Source organism: Nycticebus coucang, chromosome 12 (assembly GCF_027406575.1).
Source record: "Nycticebus coucang isolate mNycCou1 chromosome 12, mNycCou1.pri, whole genome shotgun sequence".
In the NCBI taxonomy this organism is placed as follows: domain Eukaryota; kingdom Metazoa; phylum Chordata; class Mammalia; order Primates; family Lorisidae; genus Nycticebus; species Nycticebus coucang.
The window spans coordinates 67,640,803-67,661,621 of NC_069791.1; the positions used below are offsets into that span (position 1 = coordinate 67,640,803).

The 20,819-nt window shown below is 44.1% G+C and overlaps 1 protein-coding gene and 1 pseudogene across 1 annotated transcript in view; both read left to right on the top strand.

The window, feature by feature from the left end:
- The window catches only part of LOC128560897 (small integral membrane protein 10-like protein 2A), a 77,420-nt gene that overhangs the window by 33,599 nt on the left and 23,002 nt on the right, over positions 1-20,819 (top strand). The window lies entirely within an intron of this gene.
- LOC128561977 (thioredoxin-like) lies at positions 6,694-7,134 on the top strand (annotated as a pseudogene).

A 20,819-nucleotide genomic window follows, 5' to 3' on the forward strand; every position in this document is an offset into this window, starting at 1 on the left:
ATTTATTTTTTACAAATTGACAAATATCCTGGAAGGATGGCTTACCCCTATGATCCCAGTACTTTGGGAGGCCAAAGTGAGAGGACTGCTTGAGCCCAGGAGTTTGAGACCAGCCTGGGCAATATAGCAAGAACCTATTCTTACAAAAAATTTTTAAAAATCACAAATAAAAATTGTACATAGTTATGTACAATAGCATAAAATTTTACTTTATTTATTCATTTATTTATTTATTTTGTGAGACAGAGTCTCATGTTGTCGCCCTCAGTAGAGTGCTATGGCATCACAGCTCACAGCAACCTCAAACTCTTGGACTTAAGCAGTTCTCTTGCCTCAGCCTCCCAAGTAGCTGGGACTATAGGGGCCCACCACAACGTCTGGCTATTTTTTGGTTGTAGTTGTCATTGTTGTTTGGCAGGCCTGGGCTGGATTTGAACCTACCAGCTCTGGTGTATGTGGTTGGCGCCCTAGCTGCTGAGCTACAGGCGACGAGCCTATTTCATTTTTATTTTTTTTTTTTTGAGACAGAGTCTCATAATGTCACCCTTGGTAGAGTGCTGTGGTGTCACAGCTCACAGCAACCTGAAACACTTGGGCTTATGTGATTCTCTTGCCTCAGCTTCCCAAGTAGCTGGGACTACAGGTGCCCACCACAATGCCAAGCTATTTTTTGTTGCAGTTGTCATTGTTGTTTAGCTGGCCCGGGCTGGGTTCAAATCCACCAGCCTTGGTGTATGTGGCTGGCACCAAGACCACTGTGCTACAGGCACCGAGCCAATAGCATAAAATTTTAATTAAGCATAATTTAAAATTCAATTTCTTGGCCAGGCATGGTGACTCATGCTTGTAATCCTATCGCTCTGGGAGGCCGAGGTGGGAGGATCACTTCAGTTCGGAAGATCAAGACCAGCTGAGCGAAAACAAGACCCCTATATCTACTAAAAACAGAAAAATTAGCTGAGCATTGTGGTGGACACCTGTACTCCCAGCTATCTGGGAGACTGAGGCAGGAGGATTGCTTAAATACAGGAGTTTTAGGTTGCTGTGAGCTATGCTGATACCACAGCACTCTAGCCTGCACAACAGAATGCAACTCTGTCTCAAAAAAAAGAAAAAAAATTCAGTTTCTTGCACTAGTCACATTTTAAATGCTGTATGTGGCTAGTGGCTACTCCATTGGGTAGCACACATAAAGAGGATTTCCATCATCACTGAAAATTCTATTTGACAACCTGCTTTTGTGACAATCTGCCTCTTCAGGATATGAAGATCTTACTTCAATTTATTAAAGTATGTGATTTTTCCACTTTTCACCACCCCTCCATTAATATAAGACAAAAACACCATTCTTTTAAGGCAGTTAAAAAAAAATCATGAGTTTACACATGATTTTCTGTAAGCTTTTGCTCTACAAAAAGGAATTGTCTTTATCCCTCTCACTTTTTATCTTATTCACGAGGTATTTCATAATTCTCCTTGAGTAAAAGATGTGAAAGTTTAGCCCAATGCCAGGTACCTAGGAGTTTCTCAGTGAATGGCAGCCTCTCTTTGCCTTGATTTTATAATAGTTCATATAATTTAAAATGTATAGCCTCTGGCAGTCTAAGCACTTCATTGTGCAAAGATCAATTGATTATGAAGACTCTTTTGGTCTTGTATTTTTTTTTTTTTTGAGACAGTCTCACTTTGTTACCCTCGGTAGAGTGCCATGGCATCACAGCGCACAGCAACTTCAAACTCTTGGACTTAAGCAATTCTCTTGCCTCAGCCTCCCAAGTAGCTGGGACTACAGGCACTCGCCACAAGGCCTGGCTACTTTTAGAGATGAGGTCTTGCTCTGGCTCAGGCTGGTCTCGAACTCATGAGCTCTGGCAATCCACCCACCTCGGCCTCCCAGAGTGCTAGGATTACAGGCATGAGTCACCTCACTCGACCCAGTCTTGTACGTTTTGAAAAGTTTCATTTTCTTGAGAAAAGAAACATATAGAAGAACAGATGTCCAGAAGCAAGCCCTGGGTCCTTCCATGTTTAAAGATTGCGCAGAGGAGGAAAAAACAGCTAAGGATTGGTGAGAACATCAGAGAGGGCCTCAAAAAGTCCCATGACCAAGGCAGAGCAGTCAAAAAGCATATGAAATCCATCTGAGATCAGACCCAGACTATTGGTCAGCACACAATAATTTCACAAAGTTGTCATGGAAAGAACGATGACCCATGGACACAAGAGAAGCACAGAGACAAGGTGGGATAAAGCTTGAAGACGTTTGGCTCCACCAACATCTATAGAGAGCTTTCTGGATGCTGTATGAAAAGCAACTTTACGGGCGGCGCCTGTGGCTCAGTCCGTAGGGCGCCGGCCCCATATACCGAGGGTGGCGGGTTCAAACTCAACCCCGGCCAAACTGCAACCAAAAAATAGCCGGGCGTTGTGGCGGGCGCCTGTACTCCCAGCTACTCAGCAGGCTGAGGCAAGAGAATCGCCTAAGCCCAGGAGTTGGAGGTTGCTGTGAGCTGTGTGAGGCCACGGCACTCTACCAAGGGCCGTAAGGTGAGACTCTGTCTCTACAAAAAAAAAAAAAAAAGAAAAGCAACTTTACGATACAAAGCCAGTACTAGCAACAATACTCCACCCTATGAGTAAAATTAGATAAGTCTCATTAGAAACACATATAGTCCAATACTCAGTCCTCAAATGTATGATATTTGAAGAAACAGAACTAGTATGTTTTCTCCATATCCTCAATTAGTTAACTATTAAATGGTAGACAATATTGTAAATTAAAAAAAAAAGAAAAGTTTCATTTTCTCTTATGCTGCTGTCACTAAAGCGTGTAACTTGTAGAAGACTATGTTACTCTTTAGTGCACTGCAAAGGAAATGCATACTCAGGTTTAGAGCTTGACCTCGGCTCTGGCAATGGGACAGTTCATCAAACTTGGGATGATTCATGAGAACATCCTGTATAGCAAATCCCACCCCCCAACTTGAGCCACTGGGGGCCTCGAAATGTGAAGGCAGAACCATATGAGGAATGGAGGCAGGTCTTGGAAGCATTTGTCCCTCTAGAATTGTGGGCTTCCTGAGGAGCCCTTGAACTCCTTCCAGCTCGAGGCTAGACTTGGTGACTCCCCCACCCCCCATTGCCTCCAATGTTTCCTCTTTCCCCCCAAATAGTATTTGGAACTTATTCCCCTTGTGACATAATGCATCTTACAGTCATGGGCAGGAAGTAGATGTTTTCCTGCTAGGCTTGTCAAGTCTGAGATCCCGTGGAGATAAGCTGGGAAGGGCATTCCTTCTTGGTCCTATTTCACAATAGAATATCAACATGCTTATTATAAGGTGCTATTCTTCACTTTGAAAGCACAGCATACTCTTCCCCCTAATGAGAGCAGAAGAAGTTAGATTGGTTAGAGGGGGAAGCTCTCGGGTGTTTCTGCTTTATGGTCAAATGTTAATAATGACGTCCTCCAACTTCTTGACACATTCTGGGCTCAAAACACTGAGGTCGTCTCATTGGGGAAACACATTCATTTCCTTCAAATGATTAAAGCAGGCAACAGAATTTGGCTTTGGGTATCCTATGTACAGTAGACCAGAGCAGGCAGGCTAAGGCTTGAAATGTTCTACCAATAGTACTTTTAGTTTTCTAGGATTTGCAGTGTAACAGAATGTCTTTTTTTTTTTTAAGACAGAGTCTCACTTTGTCACCCTCAGTAGAGTGCCGTGGTGTCACAGCTCACAGCAACCTCCAGCTCTTGGGCTTAGGTGATTCTCTTGCCTCAGCCTCCTGAGCAGCTGGGACTACAGGCACCCGCCACAATGCCTGGCTGTTTTGTTCTTGTTACAGTTTGGCCGGGGCCAGGTTCAAGCCCGTCACCCTCAGTATATGGGGGCAAGTGCCCTACTCACTGAGCCACAGGAGCCGCCCAGAATGTCTTTATTTTATTGTGATGGCATGCCAGGCTCTAAAGATCAACAGGTGAGCAAGACAGAAATTGAGCCCAAGCATCTGCAGGTTGGTGAGGCTAAGTGACCCCTTAAGCCCATGGTTCTCAACCTTCCTAATGCCACGGCCCTTTAATACAGTTCTTGTGGGTCACGACCCACAGATTGAGAACCACTGCCTTAAGCCAATCATTAACATGTGAGTGCATGTAAGTGCTGAGGTAGTCTCTGGGGCTGGGGATGTCCCGGAAGGTATCAGAAGTGGCTCTCAGAACTTGCTGACTATAGTTCCAGTTCCTTGGATGGAAGCTTCTATCACAAGTGCCTCATTTTAGCTCTAGCTAATTGGCTCACAAAGGTTTGCTTAGTAGGTTCCGTGTGCCAGTCAGGCCTGGATGAGGAGCTATACTTTGCAAGATAAATCTTTTTTTTTTTGCAGTTTTTGGCCGGGGCTGGGTTTGAACCCACCACCTCCAGTATATGGGGCCGGCGCCCTACTCCTTTGAGCCACAGGCGCTGCCTGCAAGATAAATCTTTTGAGAGTCACCTTCTGGACAGGTAAAGTATGATTTTGCCTGCCCATTATGGGCGGAGACCTCAGGATCCATGAACTCCCTATCCTTCCAACTCATAGGCTCATAAGCCCCCCAGTTTCAAATGCATGCAACCATTCATTGTTTCCACTCTGTAAGCAGCAGACAGATAAGAAGTCTGGTACTGTCATGTGCTCTGACTGGTAACCACTGTCCTCACCCACTGGTTCTTATGCATCACCCCCACCCCTTGTTGTCAAAGACCAAGTAATCTTATTTGTGGCCAGTGGCCCAGCTCCTAATGCAGCCCTTAGTTCTAGCAGATTTTCCCTCTTTTTTGGTTCTTTGCCCAAGAAAGAACCTTATCATGACCCAATTGTTTAAAACAAAATGTGAAAACAAACTGATAAGAAATTACAGTCAGGTTTTGCTTTGCTTCTTAGAGTAAATAATTCATTATAAGTTCTAATGTAAACAAAGCCCCAGTTATTTAAGATGACAAATGGGGAAAATTCACATTAATTGGATTTGCTATTATGTGGGTGTATTTCTACCAAATGGAACAGCAAATTACTGGGAACACTTACAGTGAAAATGAAAGTGTTGCAGGCAGTAGTGACAGGACCATTCAACACTTCTGCTCTGGTTGCCCCAGGAAGCTGCACCCTGATGCTTTTTGAGAGGCCTCCCAGGTCTTGCAGAAGGTCAGGCTCCATGGGGCACCCAGTCATCCCCCTCATTGCAAATGGGCCCTTTTTTTACCCCTGTTTTCTTTTCTGGCCCCTTGGAATCAGCCTGCTTTTCCTTTTCTTTCCCAGCTGCCAGCACTGGCTCATATTTCTTGAGGTTTCCTTCTTCAGAGCAGGTGTATGCCCCAGTTTCTTGTGATTCCCCAATACTGTATAAGTTAATCCTATTAAAAGTTTCACTGTAATTACTGGGAAGAGAACAAACAACAAGAACTGACAAAAGGCTTGGCGCTTTTAGCTCAGCGGCTAGGGCACCAGCCACATACACCAAGGCTGTGGGTTTGAATCCTGCCAAGCAACGACAACTACAACCAAAAATAGCCAGGCATTGTGGCAGGTGGCTGTAGTCCCAGCTACTTGGGAGGCTGAGGCAAGAGAATCCTAAGCCCAAGACCTGGAGGTTGCTGTGCGCTGTGATGCCACAGCCCTCTACCGAGGGCAACAAAATGAGACTTTGTCTCTAAAAAAAAAAAGAACTGACAAGAAAGCAGAAATAGAGGACTAGGGAGTGAGTGTTTAATAGAAGACAGAGCTTTAGTGTGGGATGGTGAGTAGGTTCTGGAGATAGACTGTGGTGGTAGTTGCACACATTGTGCATGTGCTTAATGCCACTGCACACTAATATAAGGGTTAAAGTGGTGAATTTTATCACAATAAAAAATGTTTTAAAAAGCTTGCTCTGGCGGTTTGGATCCATTTCCATCAGTTCTTTCCTTCCTCTCCTTCCCTTCTCGTCCCTTCTCTTCTTGTCCCTTCTCTTTTGACAAAGTCTCACTGTGTTGCCAGGCTAGAGTGCTGTGGCATCATTCTAGCTCACAGCAACCTCAAACTCCTGAATTCGAGGGATCCTGCTGCCTCAGCCTCCTGAGTAGCTGGCACATATCATAATCCCTGACTAATTTTTCTATTTTTATCTATTTATTTTGAGACAGAGTCTCACTATGTCATCCTACGTCCCCTCAGTATGGCATCACAGCTCACAGCAACCTCAAACTCTTGGGCTTAAGCAATTCTCTTGCCTCAGCCTCCCAGTAGCTGGGACTCCCACCACAACACCTGGCTATTTTTTGTTGCAGTTGTCATTGTTGTTTGGCTGGCCAGGGCTGGTTTTGAACCTGCCAGCCTCGGTGTGTATATATGGCTAGCACTATAACCACTGTGCTACAAGTGCCGAGCCTATTTATTTATTTTTTGAAACAGTCTTAAGCTGTCGTTCTGGGTAGAGTGCTGTGGCGTCATAGCTCACATCAATCTCCAACTTGGGCTAAAGCGATCCTTTTGCCTCAGTTTTTCTATTTTTAGTAGAGACAGGGTCTCACTCCTGCTCAGGCTGGTCTTGAACTCTTGAGCCCAAGGGATCCTCCTGCCTTGTCCTCCCAGAGTGCTGGGATTATAGGCATGTACCACCGTGCCCAGCCCATTTCCATCAGTTCTTATCGCCATTCAGTGGACCCCGAAGCCATAATGGTGACACAGATTGAGAGCAAGTTTGGTTTTCAGGAAGCCTTGGATGCTGCTAGAAATAAACTTGAAATGGTTGACTTCTCAGCCACGTGGTATAGGCCTTGCAAAATGATCAAGCCATTTTTTTATTCCCATTCTGAAAAGTAGTCCAATGCGATTTCCCTTGAAGTAGATGTGGATGACTGTCAAAATGTTGTTTCAGAGTATGAAGTCAAATGCATGCCAACCTTTCAGTTTTTTAAAACAAGACAAAAGTTCAGCTACTCAGGAGGCTGAGGCAAGAGAATTGCTTAAGCCCAGGAGTTGGAGGTTGCTGTGAGCTGTGTGAGGCCACGGCACTCTACCGAGGGCCATAAAGTGAGACTCTGACTCTACAAAAAAAAAAGACAAAAGTTTTCTGGAGCTAATAAGGAAAAGCTTGAAGTTACCATTAATAATTAGTCTAATCATGTTTTCTTACTAGCCATTGGCTATTTAAAATTTGCAATATTTTTGGCTTGGCACCTGTAGGTCAGTGGTTAGGGCACCGGCCACATACACTCGGGCTGGCAGGTTTGAACCCAGCCAGGCCTGGTAAACAACAGGGACAACTACAACAACAGCGATTACAACAACAACAACATAGCTGAGCATTGTGGCGGGCGCCTATAGTCCCAGCTACTTGGGAAGCTGAGGCAAGAGAATCACTTCAGCCCAAGAGTTTGAGGTTGCTGTGAGCCGTGATGCCAGGTACTCTACCGAGGGCAATATAGTAAGACTCTGTCTCAAAAAAAAAAAAGAAACTTGCAAGTTTTTTTTTTTTTTTTTTTTTTTTGTAGAGACAGAGTCTCACTTTATGGCCCTCGGTAGAGTGCCGTGGCCTCACACAGCTCACAGCAACCTCCAACTCCTGGGCTTAAGCGATTCTCTTGCCTCAGCCTCCCAAGTAGCTGGGACTACAGGCGCCCGCCACAATGCCCGGCTATTTTTTGGTTGCAGTTTGGCCGGGGTCGGGGCCGGGTTTGAACCCGCCACCCTCGGTATATGGGGCTGGCGCCCTACCGACTGAGCCACAGGCGCCGCCCAACTTGCAAGATTTTTAATTTACAAAATATATGGAGTATGGAGACTACATATTCAACTGCCATTTGATTATAAATGACAATAAAATATTAATTCTCTCCTTAATAATTTGTTTTAAGTTTTAAGGTGAAATAAGAAAGTTTCTGGGGTCTTGTAAGGTCTGCCTAGACGAAGTGCTCAGTGGCCCCAGGCTTCCTTTCTGACTTGGTTATGGGAGGATCTGTCAGCCCTCTCTCTCTCTCTCTGGCTCTCTGAGAGTGGGATGACTTCATCCTTTTCCTACTCTATTTCTCCAGCTGTAAACCTTAACTCTCTGTTAAGAATTGAATATCTGTGCCCCTCTAAAATTTGTATGTTGAAGCCCTGAACCCCAGGGTGAAGATATTTGAAGGTAGGGCCTTTTAGGAGGTAATTAGGTTTAGATGAGGTCATGACGGTGGGGTCCCATGATGGGATGAGTGTCTTTATAAGAAGAGGAAAAGAACAGAGCTTTCCTGCTCTTTCTGCTATGTGAAGACACAGCAAGAAAGCAGCTATCTGCAAACCAAAAAGAGAACCTTCATCAGGGAACTGACTTGGCCAGCACCTTGATCTTGGAGTTCCCTGCCTCTAGAACTGAGAAGTAAATGTCTGTTATTTAAGCCAGCTAGTCTGTGGTATTTTATTGTAGCAGTATGAGCTATCTATGGTATCCTTGGACCCAATAGGCCAGGGGTCCTCAAACTACGGCCCGCGGGCCACATGAGGCGGTATGAATTGTATTTTGTTTTTTACTTCAAAATAAGATATGTGCAGTGTGCATAGGAATTTGTTCATAGTTTTTTTTTTTTTTTAAACTATAGTCCGGCCTTCCCAACGGTCTGAGGGACAGTGAATTGGCCCCCTGTTTAAAAAGTTTGAGGACGCCTGCAATAGGCAGTTCACTCTTAGGAATGTCTGCAGACCTGAGGCTCCTGTTTCTGAGCTCTCTGGTTCTCAGAAAAATGGGTACCTGAACCACTATTTCATGCTTCCCAGTGTGCTGCCAAAGGGCCAAGACTATTTCTCCTACCTTGTTGCTATTAGAGGCCCATGGAGAAGGATCAGAAGGAAAATATAGCCACATGAATGTGGGGTTAAGTTTCAGCTGACCATTTATCAGCAGAAACTTAAGCAGTCTGGCCTTAGTTTTCTTTTCTTTCTTTCTTTCTTTCTTTTTTTGAGACAGAATCTCACTGTCACCCTGGATAGAATGCTATGGCATCACAGCTCACAGCAACCTCAAAGTCTTGGGCTTAAGCGATTCTCTTGCCTCAGCCTCCCAAGTAGGTGGGACTACAGGCGCCCACCACAATGCCCAGCTATTTTTTGGTTGCAGTTGTCATTGTTGGTTAGCTGGCCCAGGCCAGGCTGGAACCTGCCAGCCTCTGCGCATGTGGCTGACACCGTAACCACTATGCTACAGGTGCCGAGCCTCTTTCTTTTGTTTTGAGACAGAGTCTTACTATTGCCCTGGGTAGAGTGCTGGGGCATCATAGCTTACAGCAACCTCAAACTCTTGGGCTCTAGCAATCCTCTTGCCTTAGCCTCAAAAGTAGCTGGAACTACAGGTGCCCACCACCACGCCTAGCCAGTTTTTCTACTTTTAGTAGAGATAGGGTCTCACTCTTGCTCAGGCTGGTCTCAAATTCCTGAACTCAGTCAATCCACCCACTTCAGCCTCCCAGAGTACTAGGATTATAGGTGTGAGCCACTGAGCCCAGCCAGGCCTTAGTTTTCTTATTTCTTATTTTCTTATTTCTTCCAGACTACGCCATCTCCCTCCCTGACTTATTGGAAAGATTAAGCGAGAGGATTGAGTGACAACCACATATTGAATTCCAGGCCAACTTACTTTCATTTCCTTTCCTAGCCTTGAGGGACAAGGCAATATTTTTAAGTTTATATGAGTGCAAAGCCACCTACGGGGAGGAAACGTTGACTATTGCACTCAGCTGCTTACAAACTAGTCAAGTATATAACCAACTCATGAAAAGATGTTCAACATCATTAGCCATCGGGGAAATGCAAATCACATCCACTAGAATGGCTACGATCAAGAAGACATAATGTAAGTGTTGGCAAGGATGTAGAAAATTGAAACTGATCTCGGATTTTCAGTCTCCAGAACTGGGAAATAGATGTTTAAGCCATCTAGTCTGTGATAATCAGTTATAGCCGCCTGACCTAAGACACTCGGCAATAGTAAGGAATCAGGTACTGACACATGCTACCACCCAGATGAACCTTGAAAACATTAAGCAAAGTGAAAGAAGATAGACACAAAAGGCCACATGTTGTATAATGGCGCGTCTATAGAGACAGAAAGCAGTTTAGTGATTGCCAGCAGCTGGGGTAAGGATGGGAGGACCAAAGAGGGTAATCACTGAAGGTCAGGGGATTTCTATTTGGGGTGATGAAAATGTTCTAAAACTGATTGTGGTAATTATTGATTTGTTCACTTTAAATAGATTAATTGTATGGTATGTGAATTACATCTCAATAAAGCTATTTCAGTGTAAACTTTATAGCCAGTTAAAGAGGAGAAATAAAGGGAGAACAGGGATGGGAGTTAGCAGGCTGAGTTGTATACAGACCTGCCCTCTCAGTGGTTCTTAGAGGGGGTGGCTGTCAGTGTTAGGGATGAGAGCCTAAGAAACTAAATGTTCTGCCAAGACCAAGTCAGTTCTATACACTAAGAATCTCATCTAACAGCACCCTGTTTCCTAACCCCTACCCCCAACTGAAAACACTGACCAGGAGAAACTTCTTGACATCAATATCATACACCTTAATGCTTTGCCAACCAAGGCTTTATAAAGCTCTGTTGCACTTTTGCAACCATAGGAATAAATCTGCATCAGCTTTGACCCTGTCACAAGATCAAAGTCCAGCCAAGAGCTGATCTACCCTTTAGCTCAGAGGTTCCTTACCTCTCCAAAGATCTGTTGGCTCTGGCTTCTTATCTTGGGCTTTGACTGGGTTTTGTTATTTATTTAGAGATTATTTTTAGCCTTCTGGGCTAGTTTTGAGACAAATCATTTGGGTACTTACACAGCATTATTTTTTCTTTAACCGATCATGACTATTTTCAACTGAGTACAAGTTCCAAGGCAGAAACATTTCCTTTTTAAGTCGGCGTTTCTCTGGCAGTTACAAAGACTAATCCAAAAGATTAGCAAAAATAGCCACTTGTTAAATAATTTGAATCTGGTAAACTCAGGCGATATACTTCTGTTCAGGGAACCTCTCAGGGTGAGAGAAGAAAAAAAGAAAGAAAGATGATTGCCATGGATCTCTATGGATAGTCCATTCTTTACTGAAACCAAGATATTTCTTTCTTTTTTTTTTTAGACAAAATGTTCATATTCATCAATGATAAATAGCATATACCTGACCCCAAACTGCATCACCCAAAGTTTAAGTTATAAGTTATATTAGGAAATAGTCCTGTAACTTCTTTTGGGTCAACCCAAACTTAGCTCAGTGGGTTTGATTCAATTCTTGGTCTTTGAGAATCATCTGGCCCTGGTGCTTTCCCCACAGTTTTAGGGGAGCAGGGCTCAGCCTTCCTCAATTCTAGTGACCATAGGCCCAGAATCAGGCTTTGTCTATAAAGATTGCAGGTTAACAGAGTATTTCCTTTTGGGAAGTGTGTGAAATAGCTTTTTAACTTCAGAAAACAAATCTACCTTTGAAAACATTATGCTAATTAAAGTAAACCAGACACGGGTGGCACCTGTGGCTCAGTGAGTAGGGCGCCGGCCCCACATACCGAGGGTGGCGGGTTCAAACCCAGCCTCGGCCGAACTGCAACCAAAAAATAGCCGGGCGTTGTGGCGGGCGCCTGTAGTCCCAGCTGCTGGGGAGGCTGAGGCAGGAGAATCGCGTAAGCCCAAGAGTTAGAGGTTGCTGTGAGTCCTGTGACGTCATGGCACTCTACTGAGGGCAGTAAAGTGAGACTCTATCTCTACAAAAAAAAAAAAAAAGTAAACCAGACACAAAAGCTCAAGAATTATATAATCCCACTTATCCAGAAAGTAGAATGATAGTCTCCAGGGGCTGGGAGACAGGAATGGGGAGTTAGTATTTAATAGGTGCTGAGTTTCAGTTTGAGAAGATGAAAAAAATTTGGAGATGGATGGTGGTGTACGAGAAAGTGAATGTGCTTAATGCCACTGAACTCACAATTGTTACGACGGTAAATTTTATGATATGTGTACTTTACCACAAAAGTATTCTCTCTCTTTCATATACACACACCATTAGCTAATATGATGTTCCAGGGGTAGGACTCAGTAGGAAGTCTTGGAATTGTTTCTTTCTACTGTCTAATGGCAAGGTACTTAACTTCTGTGACCCTTAGCATCCTTCTTTATAAAATATTATTATTAATAGTATCTCTGTCATTAGGGCTAGAGTGGAAGATTGCAGGTGCTGAAGTCTCCAAAATACTTTGTCCTGTGCCTGGTACACAGTAGGCTCTCAGAGGATGCTATATACAGTTGGCAGTACACAATCATTGCCTATGTGAGAACTTATATTCGTTGAAATACTAGCTAATAGCAGATTAAAAATAATAGCTAGCTTTAATAATGTTAAGACTTAAAAAAAAACCTTTCTAGCTAGCAGCCTGGTTAAAGTTACGATTAAAACCTGATTTTCATCCTCATGGTTGCTAATCCCGAATGCCAGTGTGTCTTAAATACTATGTATGTACATCAGGGGCAGTGGGAAATGTTGTTTCATGGCGAAAATTCTGATCTGGGTGCAGTGCCTGTGGCTCAGTGATTAGGGTGCTGGCCCCAAATACCGAGGGTGGTGTGTTCGAACCTGGCCCTGGCCAAACTGCAACAACAAAAACATAGCTGGGCCTTGTGGTAGGTGCCTGTAGTCCCAGTTACTTTGGAGGCTGAGGCAAGAGAATCGCCTAAGCCCCGGAGCTGGAGGTTGCTATGAGCTGTGATGCCACGGCACTCTACCGAGGGTGACAAAGTGAGACTCTATCTCTAAAAAATAAATAAATAAATAAATAAAATAAAATAATGATCTGATTGTTGGAATCAGCACCAGTATTGGTGATTAAAGACAAAGCACTATAAGGCTGGGTACAGTGACTCACACCTATAATCCCAGGGCTTGAGAGGTTGAGGTAGGAGGATTGCTTGACTGACACCAGGAGTTTGAGACTAGCCTGGGCAATGTGGCAAGAACCAATATCTAAAAAAATTTTCAAAATTAACTGGGCATGGTGGCACATGTTGTCCTAGCTCCTTGGGAGGCTGAGGCAGGAGGGTTGTTAGACCCCAGGAGTTGGAGGCTACAGCAACCTGTGATTCCACCACTGTACTCCACTCTGAGTGACAGAGGACGACTGTTTTAAAACACACACACACAAGAAAGATAAAACTCTGAGTACAAAGTTCATGACAAGTAGTCAAAGATGAGAATCTGAAATATGTGAAATAAATACATTCTGTTCATAATTATTTCAAAGGGGAAAATTAAAAAATAAAAAAAGATGTAGTTGGTCAACCAAAATATCTGTAGGCCTTTGTAAGTCCTAAATGTGTGGATCCTCCTGATGGGCTGTCTGGGGGGCTGGCCCGGCTGGCCCAGCTTCCCCCTGGCCAGCCACTGAAGAGCTGAAGAGCTCCAGGGAACTCATAAATGTACCTTAAGAAGGTCACTGGCGGGCGGCGCCTGTGGCTCAGTGAGTAGGGCGCCAGCCCCATAGGCCGAGGGTCAAACTGCAAACCTAGCCCCGGCCAAACTGCAACCAAAAAATAGCCGGGCGTTGTGGCGGGCGCCTGTAGTCCCAGCTGCTCGGGAGGCTGAGGCAAGAGAATCGCGTAAGCCCAAGAGTTAGAGATTGCTGTGAGCCGTGTGACGCCACGGCACTCTACCCGAGGGCGGTACAGTGAGACTCTGTCTCTACAAAAAAAAAAAAAAAAAAAAGAAGGTCACTGGCTTTATTTGGACAGTAACTTTGAGGCCTCCTGTGAGACCCAAAAACTACTTACCATGGCAGTTGTTTTCTTGGCCAACCTATTAGTGTTTATGCTTTCTGCTTACTGGAGTTTGAGTCTTTCAATTTTCTTTTTTCTTTTTCTTTTTTTTTGGTTTTTGGCCAGGGCTGGGTTTGAACCCGCCACCTCTGGCATATGGGACTGGCGCCCTAGTCCTTGAGCCACAGGCGCCACCCTCAATTTTCTTTCTTTCTTTCTTTTTTTTTTTTTGAGACAGAGTCTCACTATGTCTCCCCTGGTAGAGTGCTGTAGCATCACAGCTCACAGCAACCTCAAACTTTTGGGCGCAAGTGATTCTCTTGCCTCAGCCTCCCAAGTAACTGGGACTTAGGCACTTGCCATAATGCTCGACTATTTTTTGGTTGCAGTTGTCGTTGTTTAGCAGGCCCGGGCTGGGCTTGAACCCACCAGCCTCAGTGTATGTAGAGGAATGGACACCATGCTTGCAAGGGCAGTTACTGACTTTCATCACATTGCCAGGCAAGCATCCTGGCAAGCCTAGAGATGTTTTGTGACTTAGGGGTAAACCCCCAAGTAACTCAGTGTTCTGAAATGAGATAAGATCGGTCACTCATTAGTAAGCATGTGTTAAACATTGATGCTTGGTACTTCTTCATGGGGGCTGTGGGAAAAGAACACATGAGGAAAGAACACTTGAGGAAAGAGCACGTGATAATCCTTACGCATGCAGTCCTCTTATTACCTTAACTCTCTATACCTGTTGTGTATATATAACCTTAATAAATAGCCATCGAGAGGGCTCAGGGCTACCCTGCACTTAAGGTTAGCCAGCCTCCTGCAAGCTTGTACTTCTAATCAGTGTCACACCTGGTTCCTTCATGCAGCGACTGCCACCAAGGCCATAGGGGTTGTGTCAGTGTATGTGGCTGGCTCCCTACCCACTGAGCTACAGGCACCGCTGATAAACTTTCTTTTTAAAAAAAAATTTCACAATGGGCTGGGTGCTATGGCTCATGCCTATAATCTTAGCACTCTGGGAGCCCGAGGTGAGTTGATAGCCTGAGCTCTGGAGTTCGAGACCAGCCTGAGCAAGAGCGAGACTCACCCCCATCTCTACTAAAAACGGAAAAACAGGCTCGGTGCCCATAGTTCAGTGGTTAGGGTGCTGGCCAAATACACCTGGCCTGGTGGGTTTGAGCCTGGCCTGGGCCTGCTAAACAACAATGACAACTGCAAAAACAACAACAACAAAAAATAGCTGGGCATTGTGGCGAGCGCCTGTAGTCCCAGCTACTTGGGAGCCTGAGGCAAGAGAATTGCTTAAGCCCAAGACTTTGAGATTTCTGTGAGCTGTGATGCCATGACACTCTACCGAAGGCAACATAGTGAGACTCTGCCTCAAAAAAAATAAATAAACAAAAACTAGTCTGGCTTGTAGTAGGTCCTAGCTACTTGAGAGGCTGAGGCAAAAGGATTGCTTGAGCCCAGGAGTTTGAGGTTGCTGTGAACTATGATTCCACAATACTCTACCCAAGGCACAGAGTGAGACTGTTTTTTTTTTTTGAGACAGAGTCTTACTATGTTGCCCTCAGTAGAGTTTTGTGGCGTCACAGCTCACAGCAACCTTAAACACTTGGCCTTAAGTGATTCTCTTGCCTCAGCCTCCCAAGTAGCTGGGACTACAGGTACCCGCCACAACACCCGAGTAGAGACCCTGTCTTTAAAAAACAGAAAAAAAAAAGCCGGGAAGGGGGACGGCGCCTGTGGCTCTGTGGGTAGAATGCCGGCCCCATATACCGAGGGTGGCGGGTTCAAACCCAGCCCTGGCCAAACTGCAACAAAAAAATAGCTGGGCCTTGTGGCACACAACTATAGTCCCAGCTACTGGGGAGGCTGAGGCAAGAGAATCTCCTAAGCCCAGGAGCTGAAGGTTGCTGTGAGCTGTGTGATACCACAGCACTCTGCCATGGGTGATAAAGTGAGACTCTGTCTCTAAAAAAAAAAAAAAAAAAAAAAATTTGGCGGTGCCCATAGCTCTGTGGATAGGGCACCAGCCACATACACCGAGGCTGGCAGGACCAGCTAAATAAAACAACAATGACTACTGCAACAGCAACAAAAATAATTCACAATGTATCATGAACATCTTTCCACATGGGTTGGTAGAGGTCTGTCTTATACTTTTTAACATCTGCCTAATAGTAGGGTTATACATACAAGACTTTAGAACCATTCACTTGAAAAGGCAGGGCAGGTCTCATTGTATTTTATGCTTTATTTATGTTTTACATTTCTCTTCCTGAAGTATATGGTTGTGCAGGATCTCAGAAGCCAAGACAACTCCCAAGTTTAACTGAACTCATGCTTTTTACTGAGAAATTAGTCCTGTGGACCAATTTCCTATTACATTTTCATAAAATTTTATTCTAGGAGCCTCTTATTCTAGGTATAAATTAAATAGCAGGGGAAAGAAACTCCAAAACAACTGTTTTCAAGCTAGCATCAACCCTGGGAGCAGAGTTCTGGGATCTTTTCTTTTTTTTTTTTTTTAATTTTTTTTTTCTGGGATCTTTTCTTTAGTGCTTTGTTGAAATTGATCTTTTGTTTACTACCCTTGTGACTCAGATTATAAACTAAATTCCTAACAATGCCTTCCAGCCCTGTGTAATTGGTGCCCTGTTTGCTCTCTATCTCTGCTGCCTCCTCTTACTAACTCCAGATGCACCAGCCTCTGGGCCCTTCTAGAAGCCCAGGCGAGCTGTGGCCTCAGATTCATCTTTGGGCAGCTTTTCCCCAGAAGCCCATGTGGCCAACACTCCCTCACCCACTTCAAGTCTTTGCTCCTAATCACTTTATTTTTTACAAAAGGATTAAATAAACACTTTAAGTATAGTGTATTTGTCAAGTTATGACTGAGCAGTATTATTTCCCAACTTGTACGTATTTCCAATAGAAAAGTTTGGAAAAATGTTTCAGCCGTGGAAGGCATAGCTCTCAAATATCTAGAATATTTTTTTCTCCCTTTACTCTGGATAACAGCAACATGCAAATTAAAATTTCCTCTTTGCTCCAATATTATTCACAATTGCACAATAGTTTATAACATAATTCTATCTCCAAAGAACAGTTTTTTAAATCTTCCTATCAATTAAGTATGAGTAAAAGTATGCAAAGAGGCTTGGCGTGTTGGCTCACACCTGTAATCCTAGCACTCTGAAAGGCCAAGACAGGTGGATTGCCTGAGCTCAGGAGTTCGAGACCAGCTACTCGGGAGGCTGAGGCAAGAGGATTGCTTGAACCCAACAATTTGAGGTTGCTGTTATCTATGACAGCACAAAACTCTACCCAGGGTGACAGAGTGAGACTCTGTCTCAATAAATAAATATGTAAATAAATAAATAAATGAAAAGGACCCTGACTGCTCTAGTTAAAATGCTGAATCTTGCTCACAAGATCCCTTTTGTCAGAGCCCTTATCATCTTTTTAAACAAATTATGGTATAATAAACATAATGTAAAATTTTAGCATTTTGGCTTGGCACCCATAGCACAGTGGTTACAGTGCCAGACACTGAGGCTGGTAGGTTCGAACCCAGCCCAGGCCTGGTAAACAACAATGACAACTGCAACAGAAAAATAGCCGGGTGTTGTGGCGGGCGCCTGTAGTCCCAGCTACTTGGGAGGCTGAGGCAAGAGAATCGCTTAAGCCCAAGAGTTTGAGGTTGCTATAAGCTGTGATGCCACAGTACTCTACCGAGGGTGACATAGTGAGACTCTGTCTCAAAAAAATAAATAAAATAAAATAGGGTGGCGTCTGTGGCTCAAAGGAGTAGGGTGCCGGCCCCATATGCTGGAGGTGGTGGGTTCAAACCCAGCCCCAGCCAAAAACTGCAAAAAAAAATAAAAATAAAAATAAAATAAAACAAAATAAAATTTCACAGTGCTGTGCAACCATCACCATCCCTCCATTTCTAGAATATTTCTCACCTTGCAAAACAGAAACTCTGTTCCCATTAAACACTAACTTCCTATTCCCCCTGCCCAAGCCCCAGCAATCATCCTTCTGCTTTCTGTCTCTATGAACTTGATATTCTCAGGCACTTATATAAGTGGAAGCAATATAAGGTATATATGAGGTGACTCATATAAGTGGCATCTAGTGTTTGTCTTTTTGTCTTCAAAGTTTGTCCATGTTGCAACAGGTGTCAGAATTTGTTTTTTTTTTTGTGGTTTTTGGCCAGGGCTGGGTTTGAACCCGCCACCTCCGGCATATAGGACCAGCACCCTACCCCTTTGAGCCATAGGCGCTGCCCAGGTGTCAGAATTTCTACCCTTTTAAAGCTAAATAATATTTCACTGTATGGATAGTCCACATTTTTTTTTTTTTTTTTTTTGTAGAGACAGAGCCTCACTTTATCACCCTCGGTAGAATACTGTGGCATCACAGCTCACAGCAACCTCCAACTCCTGAGTTTAGGCGATTCTCTTGCCTCAGCTTCCCAAGTAGCTGGGACTACAGGCGCCTGCCACAACGTCCGGCTATTTTTTTGTTGCAGTTTGGCCGGGGCCGCGTTTGAACCCATCACCCTTGGCATATGGGGCCGGTGCCCTACCCACTGAGCCACAGGCGCCACCCCCAGTCCACATTTTGTTAATCCATTCATCCATGATGGATACTTGGGTTGCTTACAACTTTTGCCTCTTATGAATAATCCCTATCAGCTTTTAACATAATACATGGGTCATTATGAAAGTTTTGAGATACCCAGAAATCAAGAAACGTTAAATCTGAGTGGATGGAAACAAATGAAGCCTTCTCAGCCACATCCACAAGCTGGGCAAGTTGAAATTTGCACCGGTGAATCAGAAAGGTTGCTGTACGAATAGAATTGTGTCCTGTGAGGTCAGAGATTGTAGTCTGTTTTGATCACTGATGTATGCCATCTGCTAAGAACAGAGCATGACACATATTATGCATTCAACAAATATTTGCTGAATGAATGAATATGCTACTCTTTTCCTCTGGTTGTCATTTGAGGCCAGAATGTTGGGGGGCTGTGTTCAGTAGACTCTCCAGCCCATAATGCTTCAAAAGTTCCAGGCAAAAACTGACCAGCACTTACGTTGTTCCTGCTCTCTGCTAGCACTGTGGTAGCCCTGTTCACACTCAGTCATTTCATTCATTCATTCACTGAATAATATATTTTTTGAAACAGGGTCTTGCTCTGTTGCCCAGGCTGGAGTGCAGTGGCATCATCATAGCTCACTGCAACTTCAAACTCCTGGGCTCAAGCAATTCTCCTGACTCTCAGCCTCCCAAATAGCTGGGACCATAGGTCCATGACATCATGCCCAGCTAATTTTTCTACTTTTTGTAGAGATAGGGTCTCACTCTTGCTAGGTTGGTCTTAAACTCCTAGCCTCAAGCCATCTTCCTGCCTCAGCCTCCCCTAGTGCTAGAGTTACAGTTGTGGGCCACCATGCCACGCCTCTGAATAATCCTTTTTCTCTTATTATGTGCTGGGCCCCAGGCCACACATGAGATACAAGTGAATAAAACCAGTCCCAGGACCTGCATTTATGAGCTCTAATCAGCAACACAGACATCAGATAATCACACAGACTTCTCCTTGAAGTGAGTCACAAAAGAGTCATTTTCCTCCATTGCTTTTTCATTTGTTTGATGGAAATGGCTCATTTTGTTTTTAACTGTTGCATTTTTAAAGTTCTTTATATGTTCTGGATACAATTTCTTTGTTGGATACATGGTTTGCAAATAATTTCTCCCAGTGTATAATTGTCTTTCTATTCTCTTATCAGGGTCTTTCTCAGAGCAAATGTTTTTAATTTTAATGAGGTCTAATTTATCATCTCTTCCTTATAAGAATTATGTGATTATAGTTGTTTTTTATTGTAGCAAAAAGACATATGTCAAAATTTACCGTTAGTAGCCCAGGTGCCACGGCTCACTCTTATAATCCTAGCATTCTGGGAGGCCACGGCAGGAGAATCGCTGAAAGTCAGGAAGTCGAAACTACCCTGAGCAAAGTGAGACCCAGTCTCTACTAAAAATAGAAAAAATGAGATGGGTGTGCACCTGTAGTCCCAGCTACTCTGGAGGCTGAGACAGGAGGATCAGTTGAGGCCATGAGTATGAGGTTGCTCTGAGTTAGGCTGAGGCCATGGCACTGTAGCCCAAGCAACAGAGTGAGACCCTGTCTCAAAAAAAAAAAAAAAATTACCTTTAGTGATGTTTAGCACATTCATGATGTTGTGCGACCATCACTACTATGTCATTATAAAATGTTTTCATCACCCCAAAAGGAACCCGTGTATCAACTAAGCAGAAAGGCCCCTTTCTCCCCTCCTTCCAGCTATGGCTTTCTATCTCTATAGATATGCTAACTCTGGACATTGCTTACAAACAAAATCATAAAATATGTGACCTTTGTGTCTGGCTTCTTTCACTTAGCCTGATATTCAGATACTAGATTTTTTGCTCAGACTTGTGTTGCTGTTCTGACAATCTGCATCCTGCTGGGTCCTTCATCCATCCCAGCTTCCATCGTCTTGGTGCACTGTGACTGGAGAATTACTTCCTACCCAGACGCCCATCTCAGCCCAGCTCTCCATTCTCCAGCCAGCTCTCACCAATAGCCTGATGTTCTCTGCACCTAGGGCTCAGCTATTTCCTCTCCCTCTAGCCTACATCTCCCATCTTGTTCTCTGGTCATGTCTAGTGCAGACATTTAGCTCTGTCCCCAGAATCTCCACAGGCCACATAAAGTTAGCCTCACCTCATTGTCTCCCCTGACCACAGAAGACCATCTAGCTGTCCGTGAATTCTTTGCTTCCCATCCTCAACCCTCAGCAATCACTGATGATGGGAGAATGGGTGAGAGAATGGACTTCAGAGTCAGAAAATGGTTGATGAATGTGGCAGACTGTGTTAAAGGAAGATGGCCACAAGAATATCTCCTCTCCCACATATTCTTCTAGAATCCAGTCACCATATCAAGAGATAGAATCTAATAATACCCCCATCTGAATCTGGGAA